General features: G+C 40.8%; 1 protein-coding gene across 1 annotated transcript in view; it reads left to right on the top strand.

The window, feature by feature from the left end:
* The window catches only part of FAM53B (family with sequence similarity 53 member B), a 135,302-nt gene that overhangs the window by 9,467 nt on the left and 101,496 nt on the right, over window positions 1–24,339 (top strand). The window lies entirely within an intron of this gene.

Raw genomic sequence — 24,339 nt, 5'->3', positions numbered from 1 at the left:
AAAGTAAAAACCACAACCAAGGGTATCCTGGACTTTCTTTTCCCCTTGAGGTAAACGTACACTCAGCATATTTTGTATTCACTTTTCTATTTATTAACTTTCAGTTTAAGTAAAATAAAGTTCAGAAGGTAGATGTGGCCCAGTGAGATGCATTTGGGCTGTATCTAGTACTATATGAACTTTTGGGAAATTTGTCACATATCTGTTCCTTTGCCCCCCCCTCCTCGGCCTCTTTCTCTGTTCAATCTTGCGGTTGCTAATTACTTATGCAGTTTTTATGAGGCAAACTTTAGATCACCTGAAACCACCAGTTTAGAGCTTTTAGGTGACCTGATCAAAATACGTTTTACCTATTGATGAGTAGCCTAGCAACAAAATGCCAAATTGCTGAAAATTGCAACAGCTCAACTAAAGTAAAAATCTACATCTTGTTTTTTCTTCTCCTAGAAAACAACTTTCTTCAAAGTCTGAAATAATTGTGTTGACCCATTTGTTGCCTGTAAAAACTAGGCACATTCATGTATAAAACATATGCTTAGCTGTTGCCAAAAGCGAGCTTCCAGTATAAATTTGTGTTTTTATTAGAAAAAAGTGCTAATCATGTAGGTTGTGTGATTTTATGAATGTACAACTTTGGTTAGAGTTAGGGAGATGTATTGTTTTCTTCTAACAAGATGAATAGTGAAGAATAATGATCTCAGCAGTCTGCCGTGCCTGAATCATGTTACCTAACTGAACAACATGTATAACTTCTACCAGTAGAAATAGCATCCATTTATTTTAGTACAAACTTCATCATGATCAGATTATTTCACACTGTTTATACCAACAGCTAGTTTGAGTAGCCTAGTTTTTCGTTATCTTATTTAGTAAAGAGTGATTGACCCTGATGTACAAAGTAAAAAGATGAGACAAAATGGGGGAAAGAGGTAAAGGAAGGAGATTATTCAGTTGATATCAAAACTAAACTAGAATTCATATCCAGTTGGACCCAGCCTGAACTTTCCTCAGTGTTATTTTTGTTTGGATGAAAGTAGTAGAGGTATCTCACAGTTTTTTGTCCTTTGCCAGAGGCCGCCAGAGTGACCTCTTCTCACTTCTGTGGTATCTTAGAAATTGACTGTTGGAGCACAATTCTTTTTGTCAAGGAGGGGGGAATTATGCTCCCTGCAGCTGCTTCTTTCTAGCCATTGTGGGGGGAGTCAGATTGGTCTTCTTGTTGTGGTGTTCTTTCTCTGTGGGAGCTGCTAAAGGAGGCCCTTAGTAATTTGGTTCCGGGTAGAGAGCAAATGGAATAGTCCTTGCTCCTCTTCTGCAATCTCAAGGTAACTGGCAGTTTCTTCATTGGAGCATGATTTCCTTCAGATGGGGTTCTATACCCCTGGAACTTCCTGGAAAGGAAGTTCCAGTTGCCACTTTCTTCTATGCTTTTTATCAGCAGCTGACCACATTTTTATATTCTAGGGCATTCACAGGCTATTGCTAAGTTGCCAGTCATTTCAGCTTTAATGAGCTGACAATTATCATACTCTCCGCTAGTTAATTTTTTGTTTGTTGTACATTGTTGAGGTTGCCTGGGAACTGACAGGAGTTCAGGAGGGGTTTGCTATTGATGGCATGATGTCACTTCCAGGGGAAAAACCAGAAGTGAAGTCTTGTTTCTCTGGGAAATGCTGGAAACTCTGTAGAGCAATTTTTAAAGATTGTTTTTCTTCTGTTGTCCATGGGAGTAGCAATAAGAAATGAGAGATTTCCCACCCCCAACAAGAACATGATGGACCTATTCTGAGCACTTTAATTGCTTGGAATGGAAAGGCAATTCAAAAATTGTATGTTCTAAATAAACAGATACATACATTCTGCATATAATGCACATTTAAAATGTGATTATGCATTTCATTAGTCTTGCTAATGGTGGTCAGCAAAGGGCAGATGTGGCAGCAAAATTCAAAAATTATTCAAAACACATTGAAGTTTATGAAAAAGAAGCAAACAGATACATGCATAACATTCATTTTAAATACAAGGAAAGGGATTAATAGATTTATATTCTGAATAAGTGTATGCTGCTTTAGCAAGAGAGCAATAGAACAAAATTTTTCATAGTCACCAAGGGAAAGAATTGCAAGTTCCCAAAGAAAACCTTAATTGGATCCTGAATGGTAGACGTAGGCCAACCCCTGAGATAATGGTATGCTTTAATTACCAGTAGTTAGTAACAAAAAAAGGTCTGTGGGCAGAGTTGTAGCACTAGCTACCCTTTCTTGCAGGGATGGTTGCAATATTTCTGGGAGAGAGGGGCTTAAAAATGTTTTTAAAATTTCTTCATGGCCATCAAAAAGTCTGTCACTAAAGAAGCAATCTTTTCCCAAGTAAGTCATTGTATTTTAGTCTGGATAATCCTCAGAAAAAAAGTGTTTTTTAGGATTGAAACCCAAGTATCTATCAGTGCCATTTTAAGCAGAGTCATATCTTTTAAGTTATTTATTTATTTATTTATTTATTTCAAATTTGTATTCCACCCTCCCCACAAGCGGGCTCAGGGTGGATAACAACATATTAAAATACAATTAAAATACAGTTAAAACTCATATTCATTAAAAACAACACATTTAAAACAAAGTGGTGGATAGCCTTCACAGGGAGGGTTTTATACACCCCTTTTTTCCCAGGCCGGCGGAGGCCCAGCCTCAGCCATATGCCTGGAGGAACAACTCTGTCTTGCAGGCCTGGTGAAAAGATAGTAAGTCCTGCCGGGCCTTGATTTCAGCAGACAGAGTATTCCACTAGGTGGGAGCCAGGACCGAAAAGGCCCTGGCTGTAGTCTAAGTTAGTTGGAGTCAATGGGGTTAGAAGGGTGTAGCTCTTTAGGATGGCATTGTATATGTTTAATAGCCCAATCTTGGACACACTTAAGCCCACCGAAATGAAAAGGCGTAAAATAAGCTAGTTTATCATCTTACATACTAGTAGCCATGTGGCCGTGATCTAAGGATGCTTAAATCTGGAGATTAGAGCCATGAATGGACAAGACAGATCTTCCAACACACCTGAAAAGTGCCTCAGATTTGCAGGAAAATCTGAAATCTATTTTTTAAAAAAATTAAAAAAATACACTGGGGGTTTAAAAAAAAACCAAAATGATAAAAGGAGCACCTGTAGCTTTAACCAGATGCTGTTTTGGCCTTTAAGGAGGCCTTATTGGGGCCAGGCCTAGAAGAGGCCACTAGATGACTTAATAACACAAGACTTGCATGACTTTCCCAGGCCTGGCTGCTTGCTACTGTTTAACAGCAACCCCCCTCCCACCAAAAGCAAGTGTAGTGTAGTGGTTAGAGTTTCAGAGTAAACTCCTTGTAGCTTTAAAAAGGAAGCAAGAAAAGGTGATGATATGAAGGTTAGCCAAGAATAGGGAAAGAGGAAATAATGTAAGGAAGAGGATACAGAAGAAAATGAGGCGGCCCCTGCAAATCCTTGCAGGTTTCCCATTGTGCAGCTGGGTCTGGCCTGGTGGCTGGCACTGCGTGGCTGGGCCATGGTTTTTCCCATTAGCTGCTTACAGGGAGAGGGAAGGAGGGAAAGCTGAAGAAAGGGAGGGGGCAGATAAAGGCAGGTTGGCTGGTGAGTGGGGAAGAGAGAAGAAAGTAAGAAAAGGGGAGAGACTGTGGGGGTTTCCGGGAAAGGAAATAGTTAGGGAGGCGAAAATGAGATGCCCCCTGAAAGTCCTTGCAAGTCATCCTCTTGTGCTATATATAACTATGAAGTTGAAAACAAAAAAACCCCCTGTATTGTATTTTCTCAAAACTTTATAATTTACTTTTAAGTTGCAAAAGTGCCATCTAACAGTGTGATCCTAAATAAAGCTAGACCCTTCTATGATGATTGAAGTCAGTGGGTTTAAAAGGGTATAACTTTGCTTAGGACTGCACTGCAATACCAATTAAGAAACCGGGGAATATTTATTTTTGGCAGTTCAGGAAAAGATATGCATTTTCATTCTCATTGGTTTTGAAAGAAGAGTAGTGCTGAACACGTTTAATTCCTCTTTTGAAAATTTTTGTCTAGTTTGCACGGCAAAAAATTTTTCTGCCTGGCAGTGTGCATTTCTTAGCATGCTTACTTAGAAATTGAGGGACTTGCATACAGGTAATGAACATAGAATTATAATGTCAGTATCGCAAAAGTACAGTGAGATCAATTCGTTTAAAATTAAAATATTTGAACATTTGGCTTTTGTTTTAGACCTCCTTCTGGTTTTGAAAACCCAACCATGTTTTCTTATTCTGTCCCCCAGAGCTGTACCAAGTGTTTAGAACTGACTGAAAAGACATTGGTAGATACAGTCTCCTTTTGTCACAACAAAGCTTCCCACAGGGCGATAGTTATAGGGAAAGCCGCCCCATATTGTTCCATAATATGTTAGTAGAGCAGCATAGGCCCTGAACAAGAGCTCCCATGCAGATGTGTGAATCAAGCCTCACAAGTGATTTTTCAAATAAATATGTTGAGGATCAAGGTGTAGATTATACCAATGGTGAATAAAATACATCTTAATATGCAATAATACTAACTAACTCTTAAGATTATCCTCTAAGACATTTGAAAAGGAAACGATCTCTCACTTGTGTGTAAGCAATCTGCCCTCAGATGAGTCAGTCAGTTGATCTTTATTATGGGCCAGTTCATTGTTAATTAATTAATTAACCTAAACCCATATCTCAACATATATCATTCATCCGAGTACATCAGACAATGGAAAGGGTTATAGGTTATCAAATAAAATTATATAGAGTACATTATCTAAGCCCATATTTTCTTAACAGAAGACAAGAACTTAGCTACTTGTACAGTGCTTGGGTTTTTAAAGAGTCTTTTAGGTGATGAGGAAATACTGGAGGTCTATATCATCTGATACATTCATCAAGTGAAGCTGTAGCATGTGCGGTTTTGATGATAATGCTTATGTGAATTTTGAGGCCCAGTCTGAAGTAAGTGTTCTTCATCCACTACACAATCACTGTCTAACCAGTGTCGAGATGCCTGTATTTTGTACACATGGATTCCTTTATTGTTGACATGGTATGTATTTGTTTTGTACTTGGGAATTGGTTTTTTTTTTCATGTGTCTGATGAAGTAGGCTCTGAGCACTAAAAACTCACTCCATAGTAAATTTGTTAAATGCTGCAGGGCTCTTGGTTGTATTTTCTTCCAAAGCTAAGGCACAAGAAAACTTCCTTGTTTTAATTTCAGTATGATGTATTTGTCAAAGATCAACCTCTGTAGCCTCAATTAAAGGTGTGTCCATGTGGACATTTCTTGCACACCCAGTTCCACACTTCGGCATAAAATATGTATGTAGTTCAGAAATTTTCATTTTTTGTTTTCCAAGAAAACTTGATGTATGGTTGTTGTGGGTTTTCCGGGCTGTATTGCCGTGGTCTTGGCATTGTAGTTCCTTGATGTAGTTTACAACAAAATGTATAGAATACAGTTCATTTAAAACTAGGAGTGCTGTAAGTAGGACTCTGCTGTAAATGGACACCATGTGGTTTGCAGGGATCAGAGGCGCAAGAAACAGCCCATTGGAGCCTCTACCTTCCCGGCCTGCTGGGCAACCAGTACTATACCGGTATGCCATTTTAATAAAATGAATGACTTTTCTTTCTATAAACAACCAATTGGAGACAGGAAAATTGGGTTACTGAATGTGAGTACCCAACTTGTGTGTAGTATAAGACACAGCGATTTAACAGTTTCTCATTTAAGCTATGATGAGTTGTAATCTCAAGGCTCACTTACCCTCTAGGTTTTGTGGTTTTCCCCTTTTCCTTGTATCATTCAAGGCCAGACGTGTTCTTCAGCCCACGCCAGCTCCTTCCCAGTTCACATGCTGATAGAGAGTCACATGGACAGTGGAGCTAGCACAGCTGTCTGACTGCAGTGATCATGAAAGGTGTCCGGGGAGAAAAAAGGTGATGTTTGTTCTCAAGATGCTCCCAGCTCTCATAACATCCTTTGTAGCTCCTACTTTGGACACAGGAAGTTTATACACCAGCCAACTTTATACACTCTGCACAAAGGGTCGTGCTGGAAGCAGGCTTGGGCTCATTTAGATTAATTATGTGTGCATGCCCTGCCCATTTAATCTGTACTCCTTTTTTTACTATACAGTCTGCATGTCAAAGTGTACATGATTGTTTATTCATATATCCTGTGGTACACTGGGTATGTTTGATCTGTATCCCCAGAGACCCAGCTACAGGTGAACCTTTGCCTGAGAAAGCTTGGCATCTTGCTTATTCCTGCTTGAGATCCTTTACCCTTTAAAAAATCAAAATGGTGGAGATCTTGTTTAATCTGATCTAGGAGCATAAACCACTCACAGTAGCCATAACCTTCTTTAGGAAAAAAAAACTCTGCTGTTGCTCATTAATGCAGATAAGAATTTCTATCAACTGGTTCAATTTTGCTTTATCTCTCGGGTACAGTGACCCTAGGTTGGCAGACTTTCCCACATTTGGCAACATTAAAAATAAACTTTAGATTCAAAGAGATGCTTTTCTGTACATTGATACTATAGATTGATTTACTTTAACTGGTACATGCCAGTCCGGTAATCCATCAAATGCTGGAAGTAGCTTCAGAAAGCAAGAGAGCGATATGCCCAGTGGTGGCGGCAGCGGTGAGTTGATTGTGAAATTCGCTATAGTTCAATGTTTTAAAAATATCCTAAAATCATCTTTTCAACCAACTTTTCTTTGACTGCCAAATATTGATTTGTTTGTTGTTTGTTGATGCCTATGAATCTATGAATAAAATTTAAAAGGTTGGATCCTCTGACTTCCTTTCACTAAATCTTCTAATGAAGAAAGAGTTTCTCTTTCTCCACTGGTAGAAGAATTAATGGAAGTAGTTTGATTTATTTCAGTGGGGAATAATTTGATCTAAAGCAAAGACTTACATGTCATAGGCACTTCTGATGCAGGTTTTAGAAAGGACTGCTTCTGAAAGGAATCACAGTTGTGGTTTTGGGGGTTAGGTTTCATATTATAAATAACCATTTTAGGAGAAATTTATGCTGATAAGATCTCTGTCAGTGGCTGAACTTAGGGGTGTGTGATTCAAAACGCCAGAGCAGAATATATACTCGAATAATACCCTTCTGGTATTGTTTGGCTATATAAGGCACACCTGGATAAATATGGATATATTCAGGTATATCAAACAGTGAATTCCCAAATTATTTGTGTTTATCTGGAATCATCCCTCTGGCCATTTTAAAACTGGCTGGTTGGCCTGGTGTTGGGTTGGGGAGGAGTAGGGTAAGGGTGGGGAAAGGGGCAGGTCTTCTTAGCTTACTTTCCAAAGTTTATTTAATAGTTGCTCTTAGTGTTGGGGTGCTTTTGCTGGTGGTGGTGGTTGCTTGGTGTTGTTGTGGGGGGAAGATTGCTTTTGCTTACTATTATTATTAAGAGTTACTTGCTGTTCTTGTTGGGGGTGGAGATTGCTTTTTTCTTGTTGGTTTAAAGAGTTAGAAGTGTGTGATCTGGGATTTAGGAAGAAAGCTGGATTTTTGGCGACTTGGCTATATCTGGCTTCTCCAAATCAAATCAGAGAATCCCAGGGCCCAATCTTCCAGAAACTTGGGGAATCTTTAGAGGATAGTTAGGAGTAGGTTCTCTGCAAAGTGGGAATTTGTTTGAAAAATGCTACACCCCTAGTCCTCAGATAGCACCCAGATTCTTTTCCTCATAGGCAATAATAGCCGAATAAATCAGAGATTTTCTGATCTGTCCTAAGCAGATCAGAGAATCTTTCCTGGATTTCAGGAATACCAGATATTTTTGGTGATCCCTGAAGCCCAGATCTGGATTTCTGGGTTTGGGGTGGGGGGAAGGTTAGTTGGTGCTCACCTCTGTAAAGAGTTGCTTAGTGTTCATTCATTGTTATAGTTGCTGTTCTTGTGTGTATGTGGAGGGTGGAATATTGCTAAAGAGTTGCTTGTTGTTCAGGGAGGTGCAGATTGCTTTTTACCTGTAAGAGGTGGTAAGAGTTGTTTTTCTCCACAGCAGTTGTTTATTGTTTTTGCCTATAGGGAACTTTCGGGGTGCTCTATTGTTGGGTTGTTCTGTTGTTGCTACATAAACTTTCCATAAGGTTTTTTAATGGAGGTGAGGTATAGGTCTTGGCAGGGCTTTTTTTCTGGGAAAAGAGGTGGTGGAACTCAGTGGGTTGCCCTCGGCGAAAATGGTCACATGGCTGGTGGCCCCGCCCCCTGATCTCCAGACAGAGGGGAGTTTAGATTGCCATGTGACCATGTGACCATTTTCAAGAGGTTCCGGAATTCCGTTCCACCGCGTTCCAGCTGAAAAAAAGCCCTGGGCCTTGGTAAAAAATATAAATTAATTTTTAACTTAGGGACCAGCAGAGTTCCCCCCTAAAGTGGCTTGTGTAGGCATTAAGAGGGGTTCAGGTATTGCAGTCAAATAGATAAATAGGCGCTGTAGCAAAAAATTAATTAGGCTGCTCACTTTGCTCTTGGCCTCTTAGCTTCAGTGAAGCCAGGCCAGGGGGTTTAGAAAAGAAAAGTTTGTAGCCATAGGCATTCCTGTACTAGTCTCTGGGTTTCAAGAAGGAAATTGTTTTATTCTTGAATTGCTTCTTGCTATGGCAGTTAGAAAAATAACATAACCTTAAATAAGACTTTTTAATAAAAGATCATATTTCCATCTCCAGGTTAGACCCACAAGAATTAGCCGGCTTTTAGAGTAGGTAGGTAGAGGTTTTTTTTTAAAAAAAAGTCTGATATTTGGGAGTGTTGGAAAAATTTTGTGGGTTACTGCTGTTTCAGTGAGTGTAGTGCAGTCTAGCTAGGCCTACTCTGAAAGCACCAGTAGTATGAGAGGAGAGGAGAGGAGAGGAGAGGAGAGGATTTAACATGGTTAAGTTTCAGGTTCCTGACCTGGGTAACAAGAATGCAAAACATGCATACAAGATGAGAGAGACACTTCTAGGTAGCAGTTGTGTGAAGAAGATCTTGGGATATGGGTAGATGGGAAGCAAAATATGAGCAGTGTGATGCAGCAGCAAAAAAGGTGAACACAACCTTAGAGTGTATTAACAAAGAGATTGTCCCACTATATACCATGTTGGTCAGGCCCCACCTGGAGTATTATGTGCTGTTCTGAAGGCCTCATTTAAGAAAGGATGTGGACAAACTGGAACGAGTGCAGAGGAGAGTAACCAGGATGATTAGGGGTCTGGAGACCAAGGCCAGATCAGTTGAAGGAAAGACCTGGCTCATCCCTTGACTACTGGACTCGGGAATCACTTGAAGATCACTTGTACCACCGGGTGGCAAATCAGAATAGGGTTTGTCCCAGAACCACCTCTGGTGTTCTCCCCCTACGTTTCCTATAGAGAAGTGATGCCACACATCTCTAATGAAGATGTTTGGTGGAGGTGGCACTTGTGTGCCAAGAGAGGGTGTCCAGACAGCATGGAACAGGGATGAGATGATCACTGTAGGTGGATGTCCCTTTTCTGTAGTCAAAGATGTTGGCTTCTTCAGGCTGTTCCAAGAAGTTGTACCTTGGTACATGCCCCCTGTTTGCACTACACTGAGCAAAACTGTTGTGCCCTCCTTTTACAGGGCTGCCAAGGATTATGTGAAGGTACAGTTGTCTCACACTGCTGGGAGAAATGTGCACTTCACATCTGCTGTCTGAACCTACCTTCAGTTACAGCATAGATACCTCTCACTGGCTGTGCACTGGCGGGACAATCGGCATCAGGCAGCATGAGATGGGGGGACACTGGGCTGGCTTCTGCCAGGCTTCGCTTCATGACAAGGTTGTTGACAAGGCACACATGGCAGACAACATCTTTGCTGCCATTGAGAGGCAGTTAGTGCAGTGGGTAGGCAGGGTCGTCACCATTGGATACATGGTGAGCCATGGCAGCGAAAACATCTGGGCAGTGGCAGTGAAAGTGAGCCTCAATGGTGTTTACTGCAAAGTAAGTGCCTGGGTCTGGTAAGCGTCTGGGTCTGGATCCTGGGGATCCCAGACTGGATGCTGCGACTCATGAGGTCCAGTGTTTCTTCATGAGATGTTGGCACATCATGGGTCACTTCTTGTGTAGCATGAAGGATACCATCACCTGCACCAGAAGCAGGTCCTGAGAGCCAACCTGGATTATCACTTAGTTGGTAACATAAGCACTCACTGGAACTCCAGCCATGCTGTGCTTGAAAGTTTGTTGGAGCAGTAGGCTGTCCTCACAATGTGATTCTTGGAGAGTGACACTGGGACAGGGGAGAGTCAGTTCAGCCAAGAGAATTGGCTGGCCATCTCCCAGACAGTGGTGGTCCTTGAGCACTTTAATGACTTCACTGTGATGGTCTTGCCTGACAAGGCAACCCTGGAACTAGTCATTCCTTTGATCCAAATGCTTCTGAAGAAGGTGACCACCTTTCTGGACCCAGGCCCAGGATGTGCAGACTTGGTTTCAGCTTTTCACACACACACTCATGAGAAAGTGCAAGAAGGCATTGAGTCCTGCCTGCAACCTCTCACCAAGTACAACTTGTATGTGTACCTGTGTAACCCACACTTCAAGGGCAGCATCATTGAGCAGGCCAGGAAGCTCACCAGCATTAGAGACAAGCTCTCTCAGCGGATGTAGTATATGCAGACTAAGAGAGGCAACCTGCTGGGGAGGGGAGACCAACATTTCTGTCCGTGCGCTTCCCCTTCTTGGCCAGGTTACCCCACAGCCAATCCCCAGATGTCCTTGGAGATGAAGGCCACAGGGGTGTGCTCAACTCCTCTTGGAATGAGAGATGCATGGGCCAGGATTCGGCAAAGTCAGTAGTCAGGGACTACCTTTCAGAGCTCTGTGAGTTGCATACCAACTGTTCGCTGAGCTGCTGGGCCAAGAAAGAGGTGGTCTGTCCAGATCTTTCTCTTGCAGCTCAGAAACTCCTCTCATGCCCTCCAAGCACAAAGATCATGTCTTTTCTTGTGCTGGTGACGTCATCGCTCATCGCACTTACCTGCAGCTGTAGACAGTTGAGCAGTTGATCTTCCTGAAGGTCAACTTGCTGCCACTCTTCAGTTTCCTAGCTCTGGACTTTCAGACTGCATGAAGTGAACACACCTTGTGCCTGTATCCTCTCTCAGTCTGTGTTAAGGAGATGGGAAAAGGCATTCTTCCCAAAGTTATCTTGGGTAGAAAACTAGCAGGACACTATATCCAGTGGGCACACTATATAGAATGGATGCTCCAACTTCGAATTTCCCAAACACATGCCAAAGAAACACTAGCCCAGCCAGCACACTCCTTGGATTTTGGCACAATTCTGCATGGAAAAAAACAGCACTAAAAATGTTGTTTTCTTGCCACTGGAACAGAAAGAGAGATGTTAGGGAAAGTAGAGAATTTATAGCACGTATATGCCAATGTTAAATTAAAACAAGCAGAAGCAAACCCACAGGTACGCCAAAAATGAAGCTAGTGTTGTGTTAACTAAACTTTCGTCTTTGCAGGGGTGTGAGAGAACAAGAGGACCAGTGATGAAAGGCTGTTTCTGCAGCTCCGTCTCTAGGCTTCTAGAGTGACAGTGTAGGCTGCAGACTTCAGAGAGGGGAGAACTTGGGTTACCCCTTCTTCTCACTTTCTAAGGCCTTTCTTGGGAGAGGGATCTTATACTAATTTACTGCTGTGAGTCTTTGCTTGCCATTGCCATTGCCAGTGCTTGTGCTGGATTGGTAGTTCTGCAGGATGGTTGATGTGAATATTTGGTTCCCACATTGGCCCTGGGTTGTGCCTGGCTTCTTTGAGTGACAGTGGTTTGGTTGGGTTTGCAACAGTGGCCCGTGCTTCAGTTTGGTTCTGCTGAGATTCTCTGGTTTGACATTGGTTCTGTTGGATTTTCTTGATTCAGCTTGTATTGGGACTGGGCCTTTGGCCAGTGATTGCTCTATGTGTTTGTTAGGGTTTTTTTTTTGTTTGCCTAAATGCCAGTTTGGAAACCTCCCCTCTCCAAGAGGGAACAGTGAAGAGTGGAAGGGGCAGCTTGTTAAGGGGTCCATAGAATTGGACTCCTGATCTAATCCTCTTGAAACTTTGGGTAATGTAGGTAGTGGACAGCAATGATTAGGTTATCCACAATTTTGGTGGAGTTTGCTGGAACATCCCCCTCCCCCTGCCTTGTATAGGCTCTTTCATAGGGAATAATGTTGAATGTATGCAGATCCCCAAATAAAACCCCGTTCCAAAAACTAAATCAGTATTTTTGGACCCTAATATCTGGACTATCAAATATATATGGTATTTTGGATACCCGTATCCGAGTAATACTGGATTTTGGGTGTGTGTATACTCTTAGTCTGAACTGCACTTTATTTTATATTAGTCTTCTTAATGTTGGAATTTGACTTGTTCATCTAAGAACACTTTCTAGGAAAAAGCTATATAGGGACTAATGATAGGATGGAACAAATTCATAGGTTCCAGTTTTCAAAAGACGTTCCTTCCAAATAGACTTTGGCTTTCATCGCCTTTGATTTCTTTATTCTGGTTTCACATAGAGGGGAGTTGTTTTGCTTTCTTTTACACCATAGAAGATCTATGGCTGAGAGGACTGTGTGAGCGAGACTATCCAAGTAGACTTGCTCTCTATTTTACTGCTGTATGCACTAAACCAGGTTGGATGATCATGAGTAGAAAGGGAGGATAGAAAACAGATGTTTATATGAGAGAAGAATAGAAAAGAGAAAGAAGATGAAGTTTGTGCAGAAGAACAGGGAAGCAGACATCAGGAGCAGGAATGAGGACAGTCAATAAGTAGATGAGAGAAGAAACCATCAGAGACAGAAGTTACCCAGAAGGAGATAAGCAGATATCAAGGAGACAGGGGACAGGCAGCTAAATAGACATAAAAATCATGAGATTAGAAGTGGGGGAAGAAACGGGTGGTGAACAATAGGTACCTATTTTTTTGGATAACATGTTACTTCATAAATGAGTAGGAGAGATAATATCCCAAACTATAAAGTGATTTAGAAACTTTCCAACCTAGAGGAGCCTATAAGGCAACTGGTTTTAAAACTACAGCTGTATGTATCACATGCCACAAGGGGATCTTTATGTGAAGGCCTGTTGTTAAAACCTTGGCAGTACCTCACTAGGTGGAGCAGCTCCATTTTGTGTGATAAATATGACTCTTTCTTTTGAGAAGCAGGAAGTAATGGAAAGAGAGGAAAAATGTGCTGCTGTATCATATCAAATTCCGCATGTGGTGGAAAGAATAACCCCTGAAGATTTATCCTTTTGCCTTCTTGTGAAGTATCAAAGATGACCCCAACAAATTTTGATGATGGGGTAAACAAGATTAATAGTTTTGTGTTCAGAGGGACTAACAAACCACCAAATTAATGGTCTGGAAGGAAAGATGGATAAAGACACTGTTATGTTCATATGTGCTCTTGTAGGTCCTTCCCTTTTCCCCTTACTATGTAGTGTAGCTCATTTGTTTGGAGCGTTTATCTCCATCTGATAAAATTTGCTTCACCTTTAAGTATTTCTCTCAGTGTCATGTTGCAACTTGAATGATATTATATTATTAAACAGGAATTTTTGGTACAGAAGGTCTTGTTGCAGAATGGAGTGCTTTATTACTGGTACAGTCCTAAGCAGAGCTTCACTCTTCTAAGTTCATTGCAGTCATTTGGCCGAGAAAGATGTGATTCTGTTTAGGACTGCAGTATATGCTGTACAGTCTGGACCCAGTCTGGTAATAATTTGGGCTATGACCACATCTGCTCACTTCTACATAATGGAACTAGAATAGATGCATATTAATGTGTTCCTAGCTTGCATACATTGCAGAGTGTCCTGCTCCTATCAATCTTGTTTTTTCTGAGAACATGAACAGTGGAGCAAACTTGGGTACCACCTTGCTACATTAGTATATAGTGTTAGAATACAGTTGCACCATTCCATATAGTTTTTTTTTACTATTCCATATAGTTATACTGCTTAATTTGGTTTTACTAGACATGTCCCCCACTTTCAGCTTCATTAAGAAAGTATGAGTAATACATAAACTCAGAATAGTTCAGAGGTTACAGGTTATGCCAATTGCATGGTGAATAAAATGAATTTACACTTGCGATGAGGACATGAGCATACTGACTCTCATCTTACCTTTCCGGCAGGAAAAATTCCTTCTTTAGTCCTCCATGCCATTACCAAAGCACCAGAATTTTAAAAAATGCAATACTGATCATAACTTTATTCTTTTAGTTATCAGTATTGTTAGAATAGTCTGTCATTATATCCAAATACTTGGATTGGTCTCCTCGAGAGCTGATTTTTCCCAGCAGCCTTTAATATCTCTACTGTTGCCAGAATCTTTCTGTGGGCAACTGCTCAGAACTCCAGAGATAGTGTGTGCTTTCAATAAATGTGTGGGTGCCATTACTCAGAGAAGGCAGAAATACTGCTTGCTATTTATAACCTTCATTCTGCCTTTCATCGCTCCTCTCCTCTCACACTTTCTAGAGCTGTTCAGATTCCCTCCATAATGATAGCTGATTTCTAACCCCCCTTAAAACAATCTGCTTGGTGAGTGGGAGGTCAGTATTTAAGTCTGCTGCTATTCAGCCCTTTATGTACTAATACTTTCCTCTTTGGAACGTGTTTGAGACAGCACAACAAGAGACAGAATGAATGTTTTAGCACATGAGCCAGACTTATGCTGCTATGCATGAAGAAGGAACGTAAAGGGAACCCACTTATGGAGAGGAGAGCCAAACCTGGCCATACCCCAGAATTCCATGTAAGGCAATGACTCAGTCTGCAGCTAGTGTTCTGTGATGGATATTCTGTATGCTGTCCAGCCAGCTGTTGTCTGTCTACATGTGCAAAGGGGCATTATTGCAGTAGCAGCTATTGTCATGCCAGAGGCCGATACAACTGTAGAATTTGGCATAGAGCAATGCTGTCTTCATTGTTGCACAAACCCATCCATCTATTCCCACCTCTTTTTCAAGTGCTACTTCCCAATCCAGATGTTATCTATTCTTCTCTTCTTATGCTGTGTTATCCTAGTTACTTGCTTCATTTTAAACTAGCCATTGATTTCTTTAATCAACTGGCTGGTTTTTTAAAAGTGCAATCCTAAGGAGAGTTGCATCTTTTTAAGTCCATTAAAGTCAGTGGAATAATAAAGTTGTAACTTTTCTCAGGACTGCATCGTTAATTTCCATTTTAGGCAATGGACAATTATACTATGGCATACGTTTATAATTCATTATTATTCTTTAAAAATTATTATAATACTAATATCCTTGGCCTGTCAGGTGCTCTGACTCTTGGAGTTCCTCCTGACTGTGGGTTGTGAATGATAATTTTCTAGGCTTGAATATAGGGGCTGACCAGGACGGTTCGTCTCACAGCAGAAATATCATAACATTTCAGGGGCAACACCAAGCAAATGAATGGCATGAGGGTCTTTTTTTTGTGAAATAATAAAAAAAGCCACAATAGCTTTTTATTTTTAGTTGATGCTCTCGCAGGTTCTAATCCAAAGTCAATGGCTCTCTGTCCCATTTCCAGGTTTGCAGAAGGTAGTAAAACTGGCTGCAGAGCAGGTTTTTAGGCTGTTTACCATCTCCTTTATTTGTTATTGAAATACATGTGCACATCAACAGAGAGGAGGGCGGATAGAGCCTCTAAAGAACAATCAAAACTAAAAATGCAGATAAGGAGTATGGGAAGGGGACCCTTGCTGTTCCTTGCAACTTTTAACACTGGAGTTGCACTGGACTGCATAACTGCTGACAACATGAATTTAAAAAAAAAACAGATCTGGATTAAAACACACGGAATTGTACAGGAATTGGTAAGGAGAATTTGGTCACTAACAGTGTTGCAAACAGTGTGTCTTGACATTCTGTGTACGCCTGTATACAAGAGCAATGGATTCATATGTTGGGGTTACTACATTTTGCCAGTAATTCACATCTTATTTTGTACTTATACTTCATCAGCAAAAATGCAGCTTTGTGGAAAGGAGGATTGCTACACACCAAATGAGTAACAAAGGCACATTTACAGTCCTGTTCTAAGCCGAGTTACAATCTTCCAAGTTGGTTGAAGTCAATAGACTTAGAAGAGTGTGGCTCTATTTTGGGTGGGGCACTTATTTGTGCTAACTGATCATGTCTAAAAAAATCCCAAGTCTGTATTAAGCAAAATTTTACTCTCTCCTGTCCATATAAATAAATTAATTAAATGCACCCAGAGAAGGGCAGGGGAACTGGCAGAGTGGGAGGGAAGGCTGAAGAGCCGTTAACTGGATAGCTGCTCAGCAGTGCATTGATGCTAGTAAATATAAATATCTTATGACTGGCCAGTCAGGACTTGCCTTATTAAGGGGCTGTTAGAATAGCAACACTGTAGTTCCCATATTATTGGATGTTTGCAGAGGGCTGCGAAGACAATTTATACTGCCTTCTCTCTAGAGATTTGGTTTGAAATTCAGTTCTCCTTGCTCTGAATGCATCAAGCTTTATACTTTTCTTTTTATAAACCAATAGCAGGCAGCTTGCCACCCCGTATGTTGGGCTTATACATATCTTTTCCAGAAGACAGTATCTGTAACTTTTTCTGGTCTTTAACTGATGTTGGCCTTAGAATTACAGGACTGGGTAGTTTCCCTGTCATCCATTTCCTCTTATCTTTCTTTCCTTGTAGAGTTGGAGGGCTGAAATCAGTGACCTCCCTCACCCTAGTGGAAGAAAGATATTGTCTCTTCCGCGATCTACTTAGTGCTCTACTTAGTGCTCGCTACTGAAAGATTAATTTAGCGTGAAGTCTTGTCCTTGAGGAAGCAACTTGTTCACCATTGAGAGTCACGTTGGGTATGTGTTGTGAACTAGAGGGCTGCTCCTAATTTTAGTATCTGTGTGCAGATCCACAGAATACAGGGATGGCTGGTTTTTAATGGAAGATTATCAGTATATATTTCATTACTAATCTGCAGTAAATATGGTAGGACAAGCAGCAGCTTGCACTGCTGCAGCTATTGTGATCTGTTTTCTCCCAGGAATCTTTCCCCTCCAGCCCCTTGCAACCCACAGAGGGTTATGCAGTGCAGGCCACAAACTGAGGGCCAAACTACAAGTGACGAATGACACTTGAACGGCAAGTATATTCCTCCCTGTTCACTTGCTCTCCACTCAATCCACTTGCCCTTCAAGTGTCATTCCTCACTTGTGGCTTGGCCCTTAGAGTGAGCAAGACACTTGAAAGCACTGAGAAATTTAAAAATGATATGCCAATACAGTATAATTTTGCATAGCTGTATTAAAATACAAGGGTTAATACTATTTCATTTTTTTCAGTCTATTGAGTCAACAACAAACCTGGCTGTGCTTCTTATGATCATTCCAGGGGTTTTTTTCGTTCGAATTTCACCCTCAATTCATCTTCTGTCGTAGTAATTTGACTTGATAAACTGGGCAGTTGAATTGCTGCAGGATCACTCTTTCTTCCCTGGATAGTTTTACGTGCCTCGATCTTTCAGTACAATTCTAAGCACAGTTAAATCCTTCTAAACTCAGTTACTTAAATGAATATGGAAGGCTATAATTCTGTTTAGGATTGCACAGTTATACTGATTACAAAGTGACTATATTTGTACCCGAGGCATTCAAATGAGTAGTTGTTGTCTATGCAAATTGCAGTGTGTGTGGTTGAATATCAGTTTAGGATTTCAGCAAAATAGCCAATGCCTTGTCTTTTGCCCTATGGAGACTCATAATATTGCTCCAGGGAGCAGATCTACTATAACCCTGGTACTTTTTTATTACAACGTTGTAAAGTCTGTGGATGCCTTCACTTAGTGTGGGAGTTTTCGAGAATGTGGAAAAACAATTATTTGCTAAAAGTTTCCAGTTTCCATCTATTGAGTGTACTTTATGAGTATTCCTTCCAGGGATTGTGATAGCCATCTGTACTGTACTGTTGCTATGCATGGATAGAAACTTTGTGATGGATTTTTGAAAATTTTCATCTGGGAATATTTTAGGAAGAATATTTTAGAAAAATTAAGCTGCATCCATGAGGGCTTGAATAAGAGGAAGAATTAAGATATGTTGAGCCATGGGGACTTGCTTTCAACTTAGGTTTCAGATAAATTATATTTTTTAAGGGAAAAAACCCTGAAGAATTAATCTGTGGATGAGGCAAATGGTATGAGCTCTTGTAAAAGCCTAACTATACGTTATTAAAGCACTGATACTTTATACTTGTATAGTGTACATTTGCATGAAGTTGTTTAAAAGGAAGTTTTGCAAGTACAGCCACTAAACTGCCTCCTACAGCTGTCGATTAATTATTCTAAGACTTCTTCTTCCTCTGCTGAAGATGGAGTCCCACAAAATCAGTGCTAGGCCTTGCCCCAAAGTAGCATAGAGATATATTTTTTCTCCTGAAAAGGGACAGTGCTGGGATGGTGGGATGTTTTGTCCAGTGGCTGCTTCTGTATAATTTGTCCAGCAGCTGCTGCTGCTCAACCTGAACTGCTCAACTCACCCAGGTTCATTCCTCCTACTGGGCAGTTGTGTAACCTGACCCTTTTCAATATTATATAGTTGTTTTGTTCCTAATGTTAAGGATCTCTATCTATATCTAAATCAAGAGTGTAAAGTTTATGGCCTCTATAAGTAGTGACTTTCCTGGAAACTAGGATTGTCATGGGAATAAAGATTTTTTCAGTGTTGTTTCCCATTACAGTGTGAATGATGGGCATGTGCTATTAAATCTGTGCATATGTTGGAGATCTATGGCTTAATTCACTCCGTGAACTCTCTTAATGTTAGTATGTTGTAGATTTAGGAAACCTTCTGTGGCTGTAGCTGTTTTTTTAAAAGATCTGTATATTCCATTAAAAAGGAAATGACTGTCCCATCAATTTATTTTTTGCATATACATGTTCAGCATACACAGACTTTTCAGACCGGGGTGCAGAATCTATTGGAGCAGGAAGCCAGTTTCTTACCTCCTCCTGGTCCTGTTGCTGCTCCAAATCCCCCCCCCCCAATTTTGTTCCTGGAGGTCCATTGGCCATCAGGAGCAGCATTTCAGGGGCAATTCAGGCTAGGGGGAAGACAGGAAAGTCATGCTGTCTTATAGAAGATGCTTCTGTCCTTAGAAATCCTCCATTTGATCCAAGCCAGAGTGACAACCTTTTAAACCTTGAGTAAAATTCTCAATTTGTATTGGCTTTGCTTAGTTGTGTTAAAACAAAATGGCATTAAGCTTTGAACTGTGGTCTCAGAAATGCTACAAGCAGAAAGGAAGGCTAAAACTGTCTTTTCATAGCAAAGATAGAGATTTCTGTAAGGAATTACAAATAACTTTTTGATGGAGGCAGACTTCTTTCATTGTGTAGTTAAAAAGACAGAATTGTCAACTCTGTAGTTGCCTCTTATGGATGGGTATAATGGCAGATCTACCCAGTAGAACTACACTATAAGCTTTTAGAAACAACTTACTTTGTTTCTTTTATTATACTCTCCCCACATAGTTACATAGGTTTATGTTGGAAGGCTTGCTGTACACAACAGGATGTCCTTTCAAGGAGGAGTATTTTGCCTGTACTTGCAAAATCATTGTTATGAGGTCTCTTGGGCTTCTTGCAAAAGCATTAATCATTACCTTAGGGAAAAATAATGATCTGTGGAGAAGTAATGCCCTGATTCCAGATAATTCAGACTTAACTGTGCAGTAGTCTAGAGAGGAATTTTCTAGGCACCAGGCTACCTTTCTCCATCCAATTTAGTGCCCAGTTTAATGATAGTCTCTAAATAGATTAACAGTGCAGTCCTAAACATTACAATCCCATTGACTTCCTTACACACAGAATTTAACTCTGTTTAGAATTACATTGCAAATAGTTCTTTTAAAATGGGCATTAGACCTTGCTGTGCAAGCTGAAGGCCCTAAATTTAATCCCTGATATATCAGATTTAGAGGGTAGCTGTGCTTGTGAAAGACCTCTGCCTGAGATTTTGGAAAGCTGCTGCCAAGCAGAAGGTCCAGGCAGAGTTAAATACCTCTGGCCTGGATGGATCAAAAGAGACTCAGTATTTGGCAGCTTCATATGTTCCTATTTGTTTTTTAACCTGGTTGCACCATGCCCATTGCATCTTTATTGTCACAGTTGCTAAATGCTGTTAATTAGTAGTTAATTGGTTTTAATGCCATGGGAAATGAGACATTGCCCAAAGAAGAACTAAAAATGGCAAAAATTTGCTTATTTGTAATTTACACTGTACGTCACTCATCTGATTTGAATGTGTAAGTTTTGAGCCAGCATGTTGATTATAACTCCAAATCTAAGTATTCATTATAAGATTTTTTTCTTGCAAGTTTCCTGCTTAGGATATTTAATTATTAACAATGTAAGGAGAGTTCCCTACAGTACTTACTGTTTTACCCGTGTAAGCAAATGGCTCTCCACCCTTTTCAGAACTAAATTGCTTCTCAGACATGGTGCAAACTAAGCACTGAACAAACTAAATGGTTATAAGAACTGGTCGCTTTGCAGGAAACATCTGAAGTGGATTTGTATTAAAGTGGAGTTGTATTAAACAGTGTCTGTCAGCATATAGTAGAATGTACACCATGCATTTGATGAAGTGAGTTCTGACTTAGAAAGCTTAGGCTGGAATAAATTTTGTTATTCTTTAAAGTGTCCCTGGATTTGTTTTTTATTTTGCTGCAACAGACTGTCATGGTTACTCTCTTAAAAACTGACTTAAGTAGCTCTCAGTTCAGATGATGTTATTACTTTACTTACTGGTAGGATGACTTGGAGCTTCTATAAAGCTTCTCTTTGCTCCAGCAGCATCTCTTTGTCTGGGGTTTTTCTGATCGGTTCTTACTAGTTGATTGGTAAGACAGAAGAAGGAAGGGGGTGTGGCATCAGTATGAAAGAAAAGAAGAATCAATTTCTGTCTCTGTGTTAGAACTGAAGCTGTACTCCCCTCCCCTTTTGCACCTCCCACATCTGTTCAGCAAGTTGGCTTGCTCATGATTACATGCATGGTCTTCTACAGTAGGCATTTGGTATACAACTGTCTTTGTATAGTATTCTGCTTGCACGCTGTCAAGCGTTGGATGAGGCGGACTGGATTCTTCTTTACTTCAGCATTACTAACTGACAGTTCTGATGTTGGGCACAGCCTTGCATGGCATGACTTGTCTGTTCCTCTGACTGAGTAGATTGATGTTGTGGACTCTCTCAGAGCTAAATGACTGAGGATCTAACTTGCTGATAAAATGTCATGGGAGAGGCCACTGGAAGGTCACTGGCCTAGTAACTCTAGTTTGTGCATATTTCTGCTTTTGTGAGCTCACCAATAAGTAACTCTAGCTTATTGGTCAGATGTCAAGGTTCAGGACTCTTTGGGGTCACTCCCTTAGAAGCTTTAGCCTGCATGGATGAGGTCAAGACAGAGAACTGAAAGAGGTCACTTTCTCATCCCCTCTGGCTTGCTGTTGGAGATATTGGCCACCAAAGCTGTATTTGCAAATGTACAACCATCTCTGGCTTAGCACAGATACTTGAAAAATTTGTCCAGTATAAAGCTGGTCAGATGACATTTGTGTTCTTGGTCACTGTAGGGAGAACTACTGTGGTACACGCAGCCTCGATTTTTGGTGGTAGCATGTTTGAATGAGATTGTTGGTCTGACAAATGAGCCTGGCAGGCTTGACTCATGCAAGATACTGAGGTAGCTAAATCAGATAGGCTGCTTTGTGTGCCCTTAGCAATGCATAATGTTTAAGATGAGGATGTTAGTCTTGTCCTGTCTCATTTTCTGGGCTTGTGGCGTTCATAGTATCCAGAAGTTCATTACTTTGTTCAGAGATTAATGGGAAGCTTTACCAGTAAACCGTACTTGTAATCAACCTATATGACTGCATCACACTTCTTTTTTTCAACAGTAAATCTTCAGAAAAATGTATCGATTTTCCTCCTTTCATGGTTTTTGCACTCTGGATGAACCTAGTTCTGACAAAACAATAGCAGATTTTTTTTTTTTACTGGCCAGCTGGCCTTTAAGTGAACATTCTCAGTATTGCCCACTTGCAAGGTCAAATCTAAGTAAACAAGAAATATGATTTGCAAGCTGACAAGGGAATCAGTATTGGCTCTCAGTGAATTCTAATGCTTATCAGCTTATTCTAAATCATTGGCCTTATACAGAACAAGTCCTTTAAATTGCACATTAGGGCATTATGTTTAGTATCTTATAGTTCATGATTTTTCTCTCTTTTTAGCAGTAACAAAAAAAGTCAGTAAAATGTCAAAGTAGGATTACAGGCATTACTTTGGATTTTTTTTTCTAATGAGAACTTAACTTCAGTCTATCATTTTTTTTATTGTATACATTTTGCTGCAAGTCCTGCCAGAAGGGAAAAATCTATCTTGGCTATCTGGCTTCCCATGTAGCTCATGCAGATATCTCCCAGTTGTTTTAAACTTCTATCTGAAATGTTTTGAAGGCTGCCTAGGGATTCAGATAAATAAGCTTAGGTTATATGCAAATAGCATTCTGTATTATGGCACATATTCATATTTTTAGAGAATCTTTGGTTTTATTCCAGACAAATCTCTTTAACTGTCAGGGCTGGATTAATTATTTTTCTTGGCCATTGTTCTCTTGATAGAGAAATAACCAGAAATCTCCCTGATACTGAAATGTGTGGGCATCGAATTGCCCCCCCCCCCAGACGGAATAAGAGGCAGACACAAGGCTTGGGTAATAAAGGGCCACTTTTATTTAGGCAACAACATGAACTGCAACAACTAAAAAACCCTGGCAAGGGCCTAACCAGCGGTACAGGTCAAGCCCCTGGACCCCACCTTGACCTGTCTGGGTGAGACCCACTGCCCCGGATGCGAGCTATCCACATGCATGGCTGGGATCCAGCCAGCCTGGTGGATGGTTTTCCCCCTTAAAGCTCCAAGCACGAGGCAACAAGTGCTGATGCAGAGGCAGGGCTGTCCTGTTAAGGCACTTAGCCCCGCCCCCTTCCTATGTGACCCTGAGAGGCCGGGGAAACGCTGCCGCTTATCCTCCGTGGTGGCAAATGCGGCCCCCGGCCTCAAGCCCTTGGCTGCCGGGTTGGGGCCGAATTCTCTGTGTGTGGATGGATTTTAAAATTCCACCCAACTCAGAATTTGGCAGATATATATTGAATTGGCTACCCAATATTTTAGAGCATAATTTTATGTGGGGAGAAGTTATTTCAGTAAAAAATCCTCAATTTTAAGGAATTCCCTTGCATGAGAGTCTGGAGTAGAACGAAGGTTGACTTAATGGCAATTGGGAGTCATAAATGGCTCTGAATTCTCTGTTTTTTCACTGTAGACATCTTCTTGCAACTTCCTTTCTCAACTGCACCTAGGCAGTTAATGTAGGAAAGAAAGGGCTTGGTTGTTTTTCCCATGGGTATACTTGATTCCCCCCCCCCTACTTTATTGCTCCCAGGTATGTGAAAAAGAGTAGGATTCCCAGTGTTTATTATGGGAGACTGCACTTATCAGAATTGAAACTGGCATGATTACAGTAGAGGCAAGGTTGTGGATTGCAGTAATCCTGTACTGGCTAAAATTAGTTTTCTTTCCCAAAGGGCTCATAAGTCTAATAATATTGGATCCCTTTGCCCCCCCTCCCCCATGGCTTAGGGTGCTGGATAAGAAGTTACTTCTGCATGGTCTTTCCAAACAATACCTGTGCTCTATGGGTTATGAAAAAGCTAAGGATATAGTAAAACAGAGGATATTAGATACTGCAAGGCAACATGACATAATCAGAATAGAGAAATGGCGAGATCTTTTGGAGACCCCCAATAGGGTAATGCCTATGCCTTATCTCCTCAACCTACCAAATCAGGAGTACAGACATTTTTACACAAATGCATCTGGATGTTTTTCCCTCGGCTGTCCTTGAAGGGAAGTTTAAAAAAATCCCTTATGAGGAAAGGATTTGTCCCTGCTGTGAGGAAGGGATAGAATCATTAGAACACATTATATTTGATTGCAAGGTGTATAGCAATCTTCGCAAATCTCTTCCTCTTTTTTCAACTTTGCCCATTACCCGTAGCCAAAGGATATGCATTCTGAGAGGTTTCTTTTCAGATAGACACCCTAAGATCACGCATCAGGTAGCCAAATTTGGCTGGATTGCTTCAAGGATCAGGAAATCCTTAGTGTCTAAGTGAATGATTTTATTGTACCACCGAGAATTTTA

This window comes from Eublepharis macularius, chromosome 6 (genome assembly GCF_028583425.1).
Source record: "Eublepharis macularius isolate TG4126 chromosome 6, MPM_Emac_v1.0, whole genome shotgun sequence".
In the NCBI taxonomy this organism is placed as follows: domain Eukaryota; kingdom Metazoa; phylum Chordata; class Lepidosauria; order Squamata; family Eublepharidae; genus Eublepharis; species Eublepharis macularius.
This window is presented reverse-complemented; position numbering and strand designations above follow the sequence as displayed.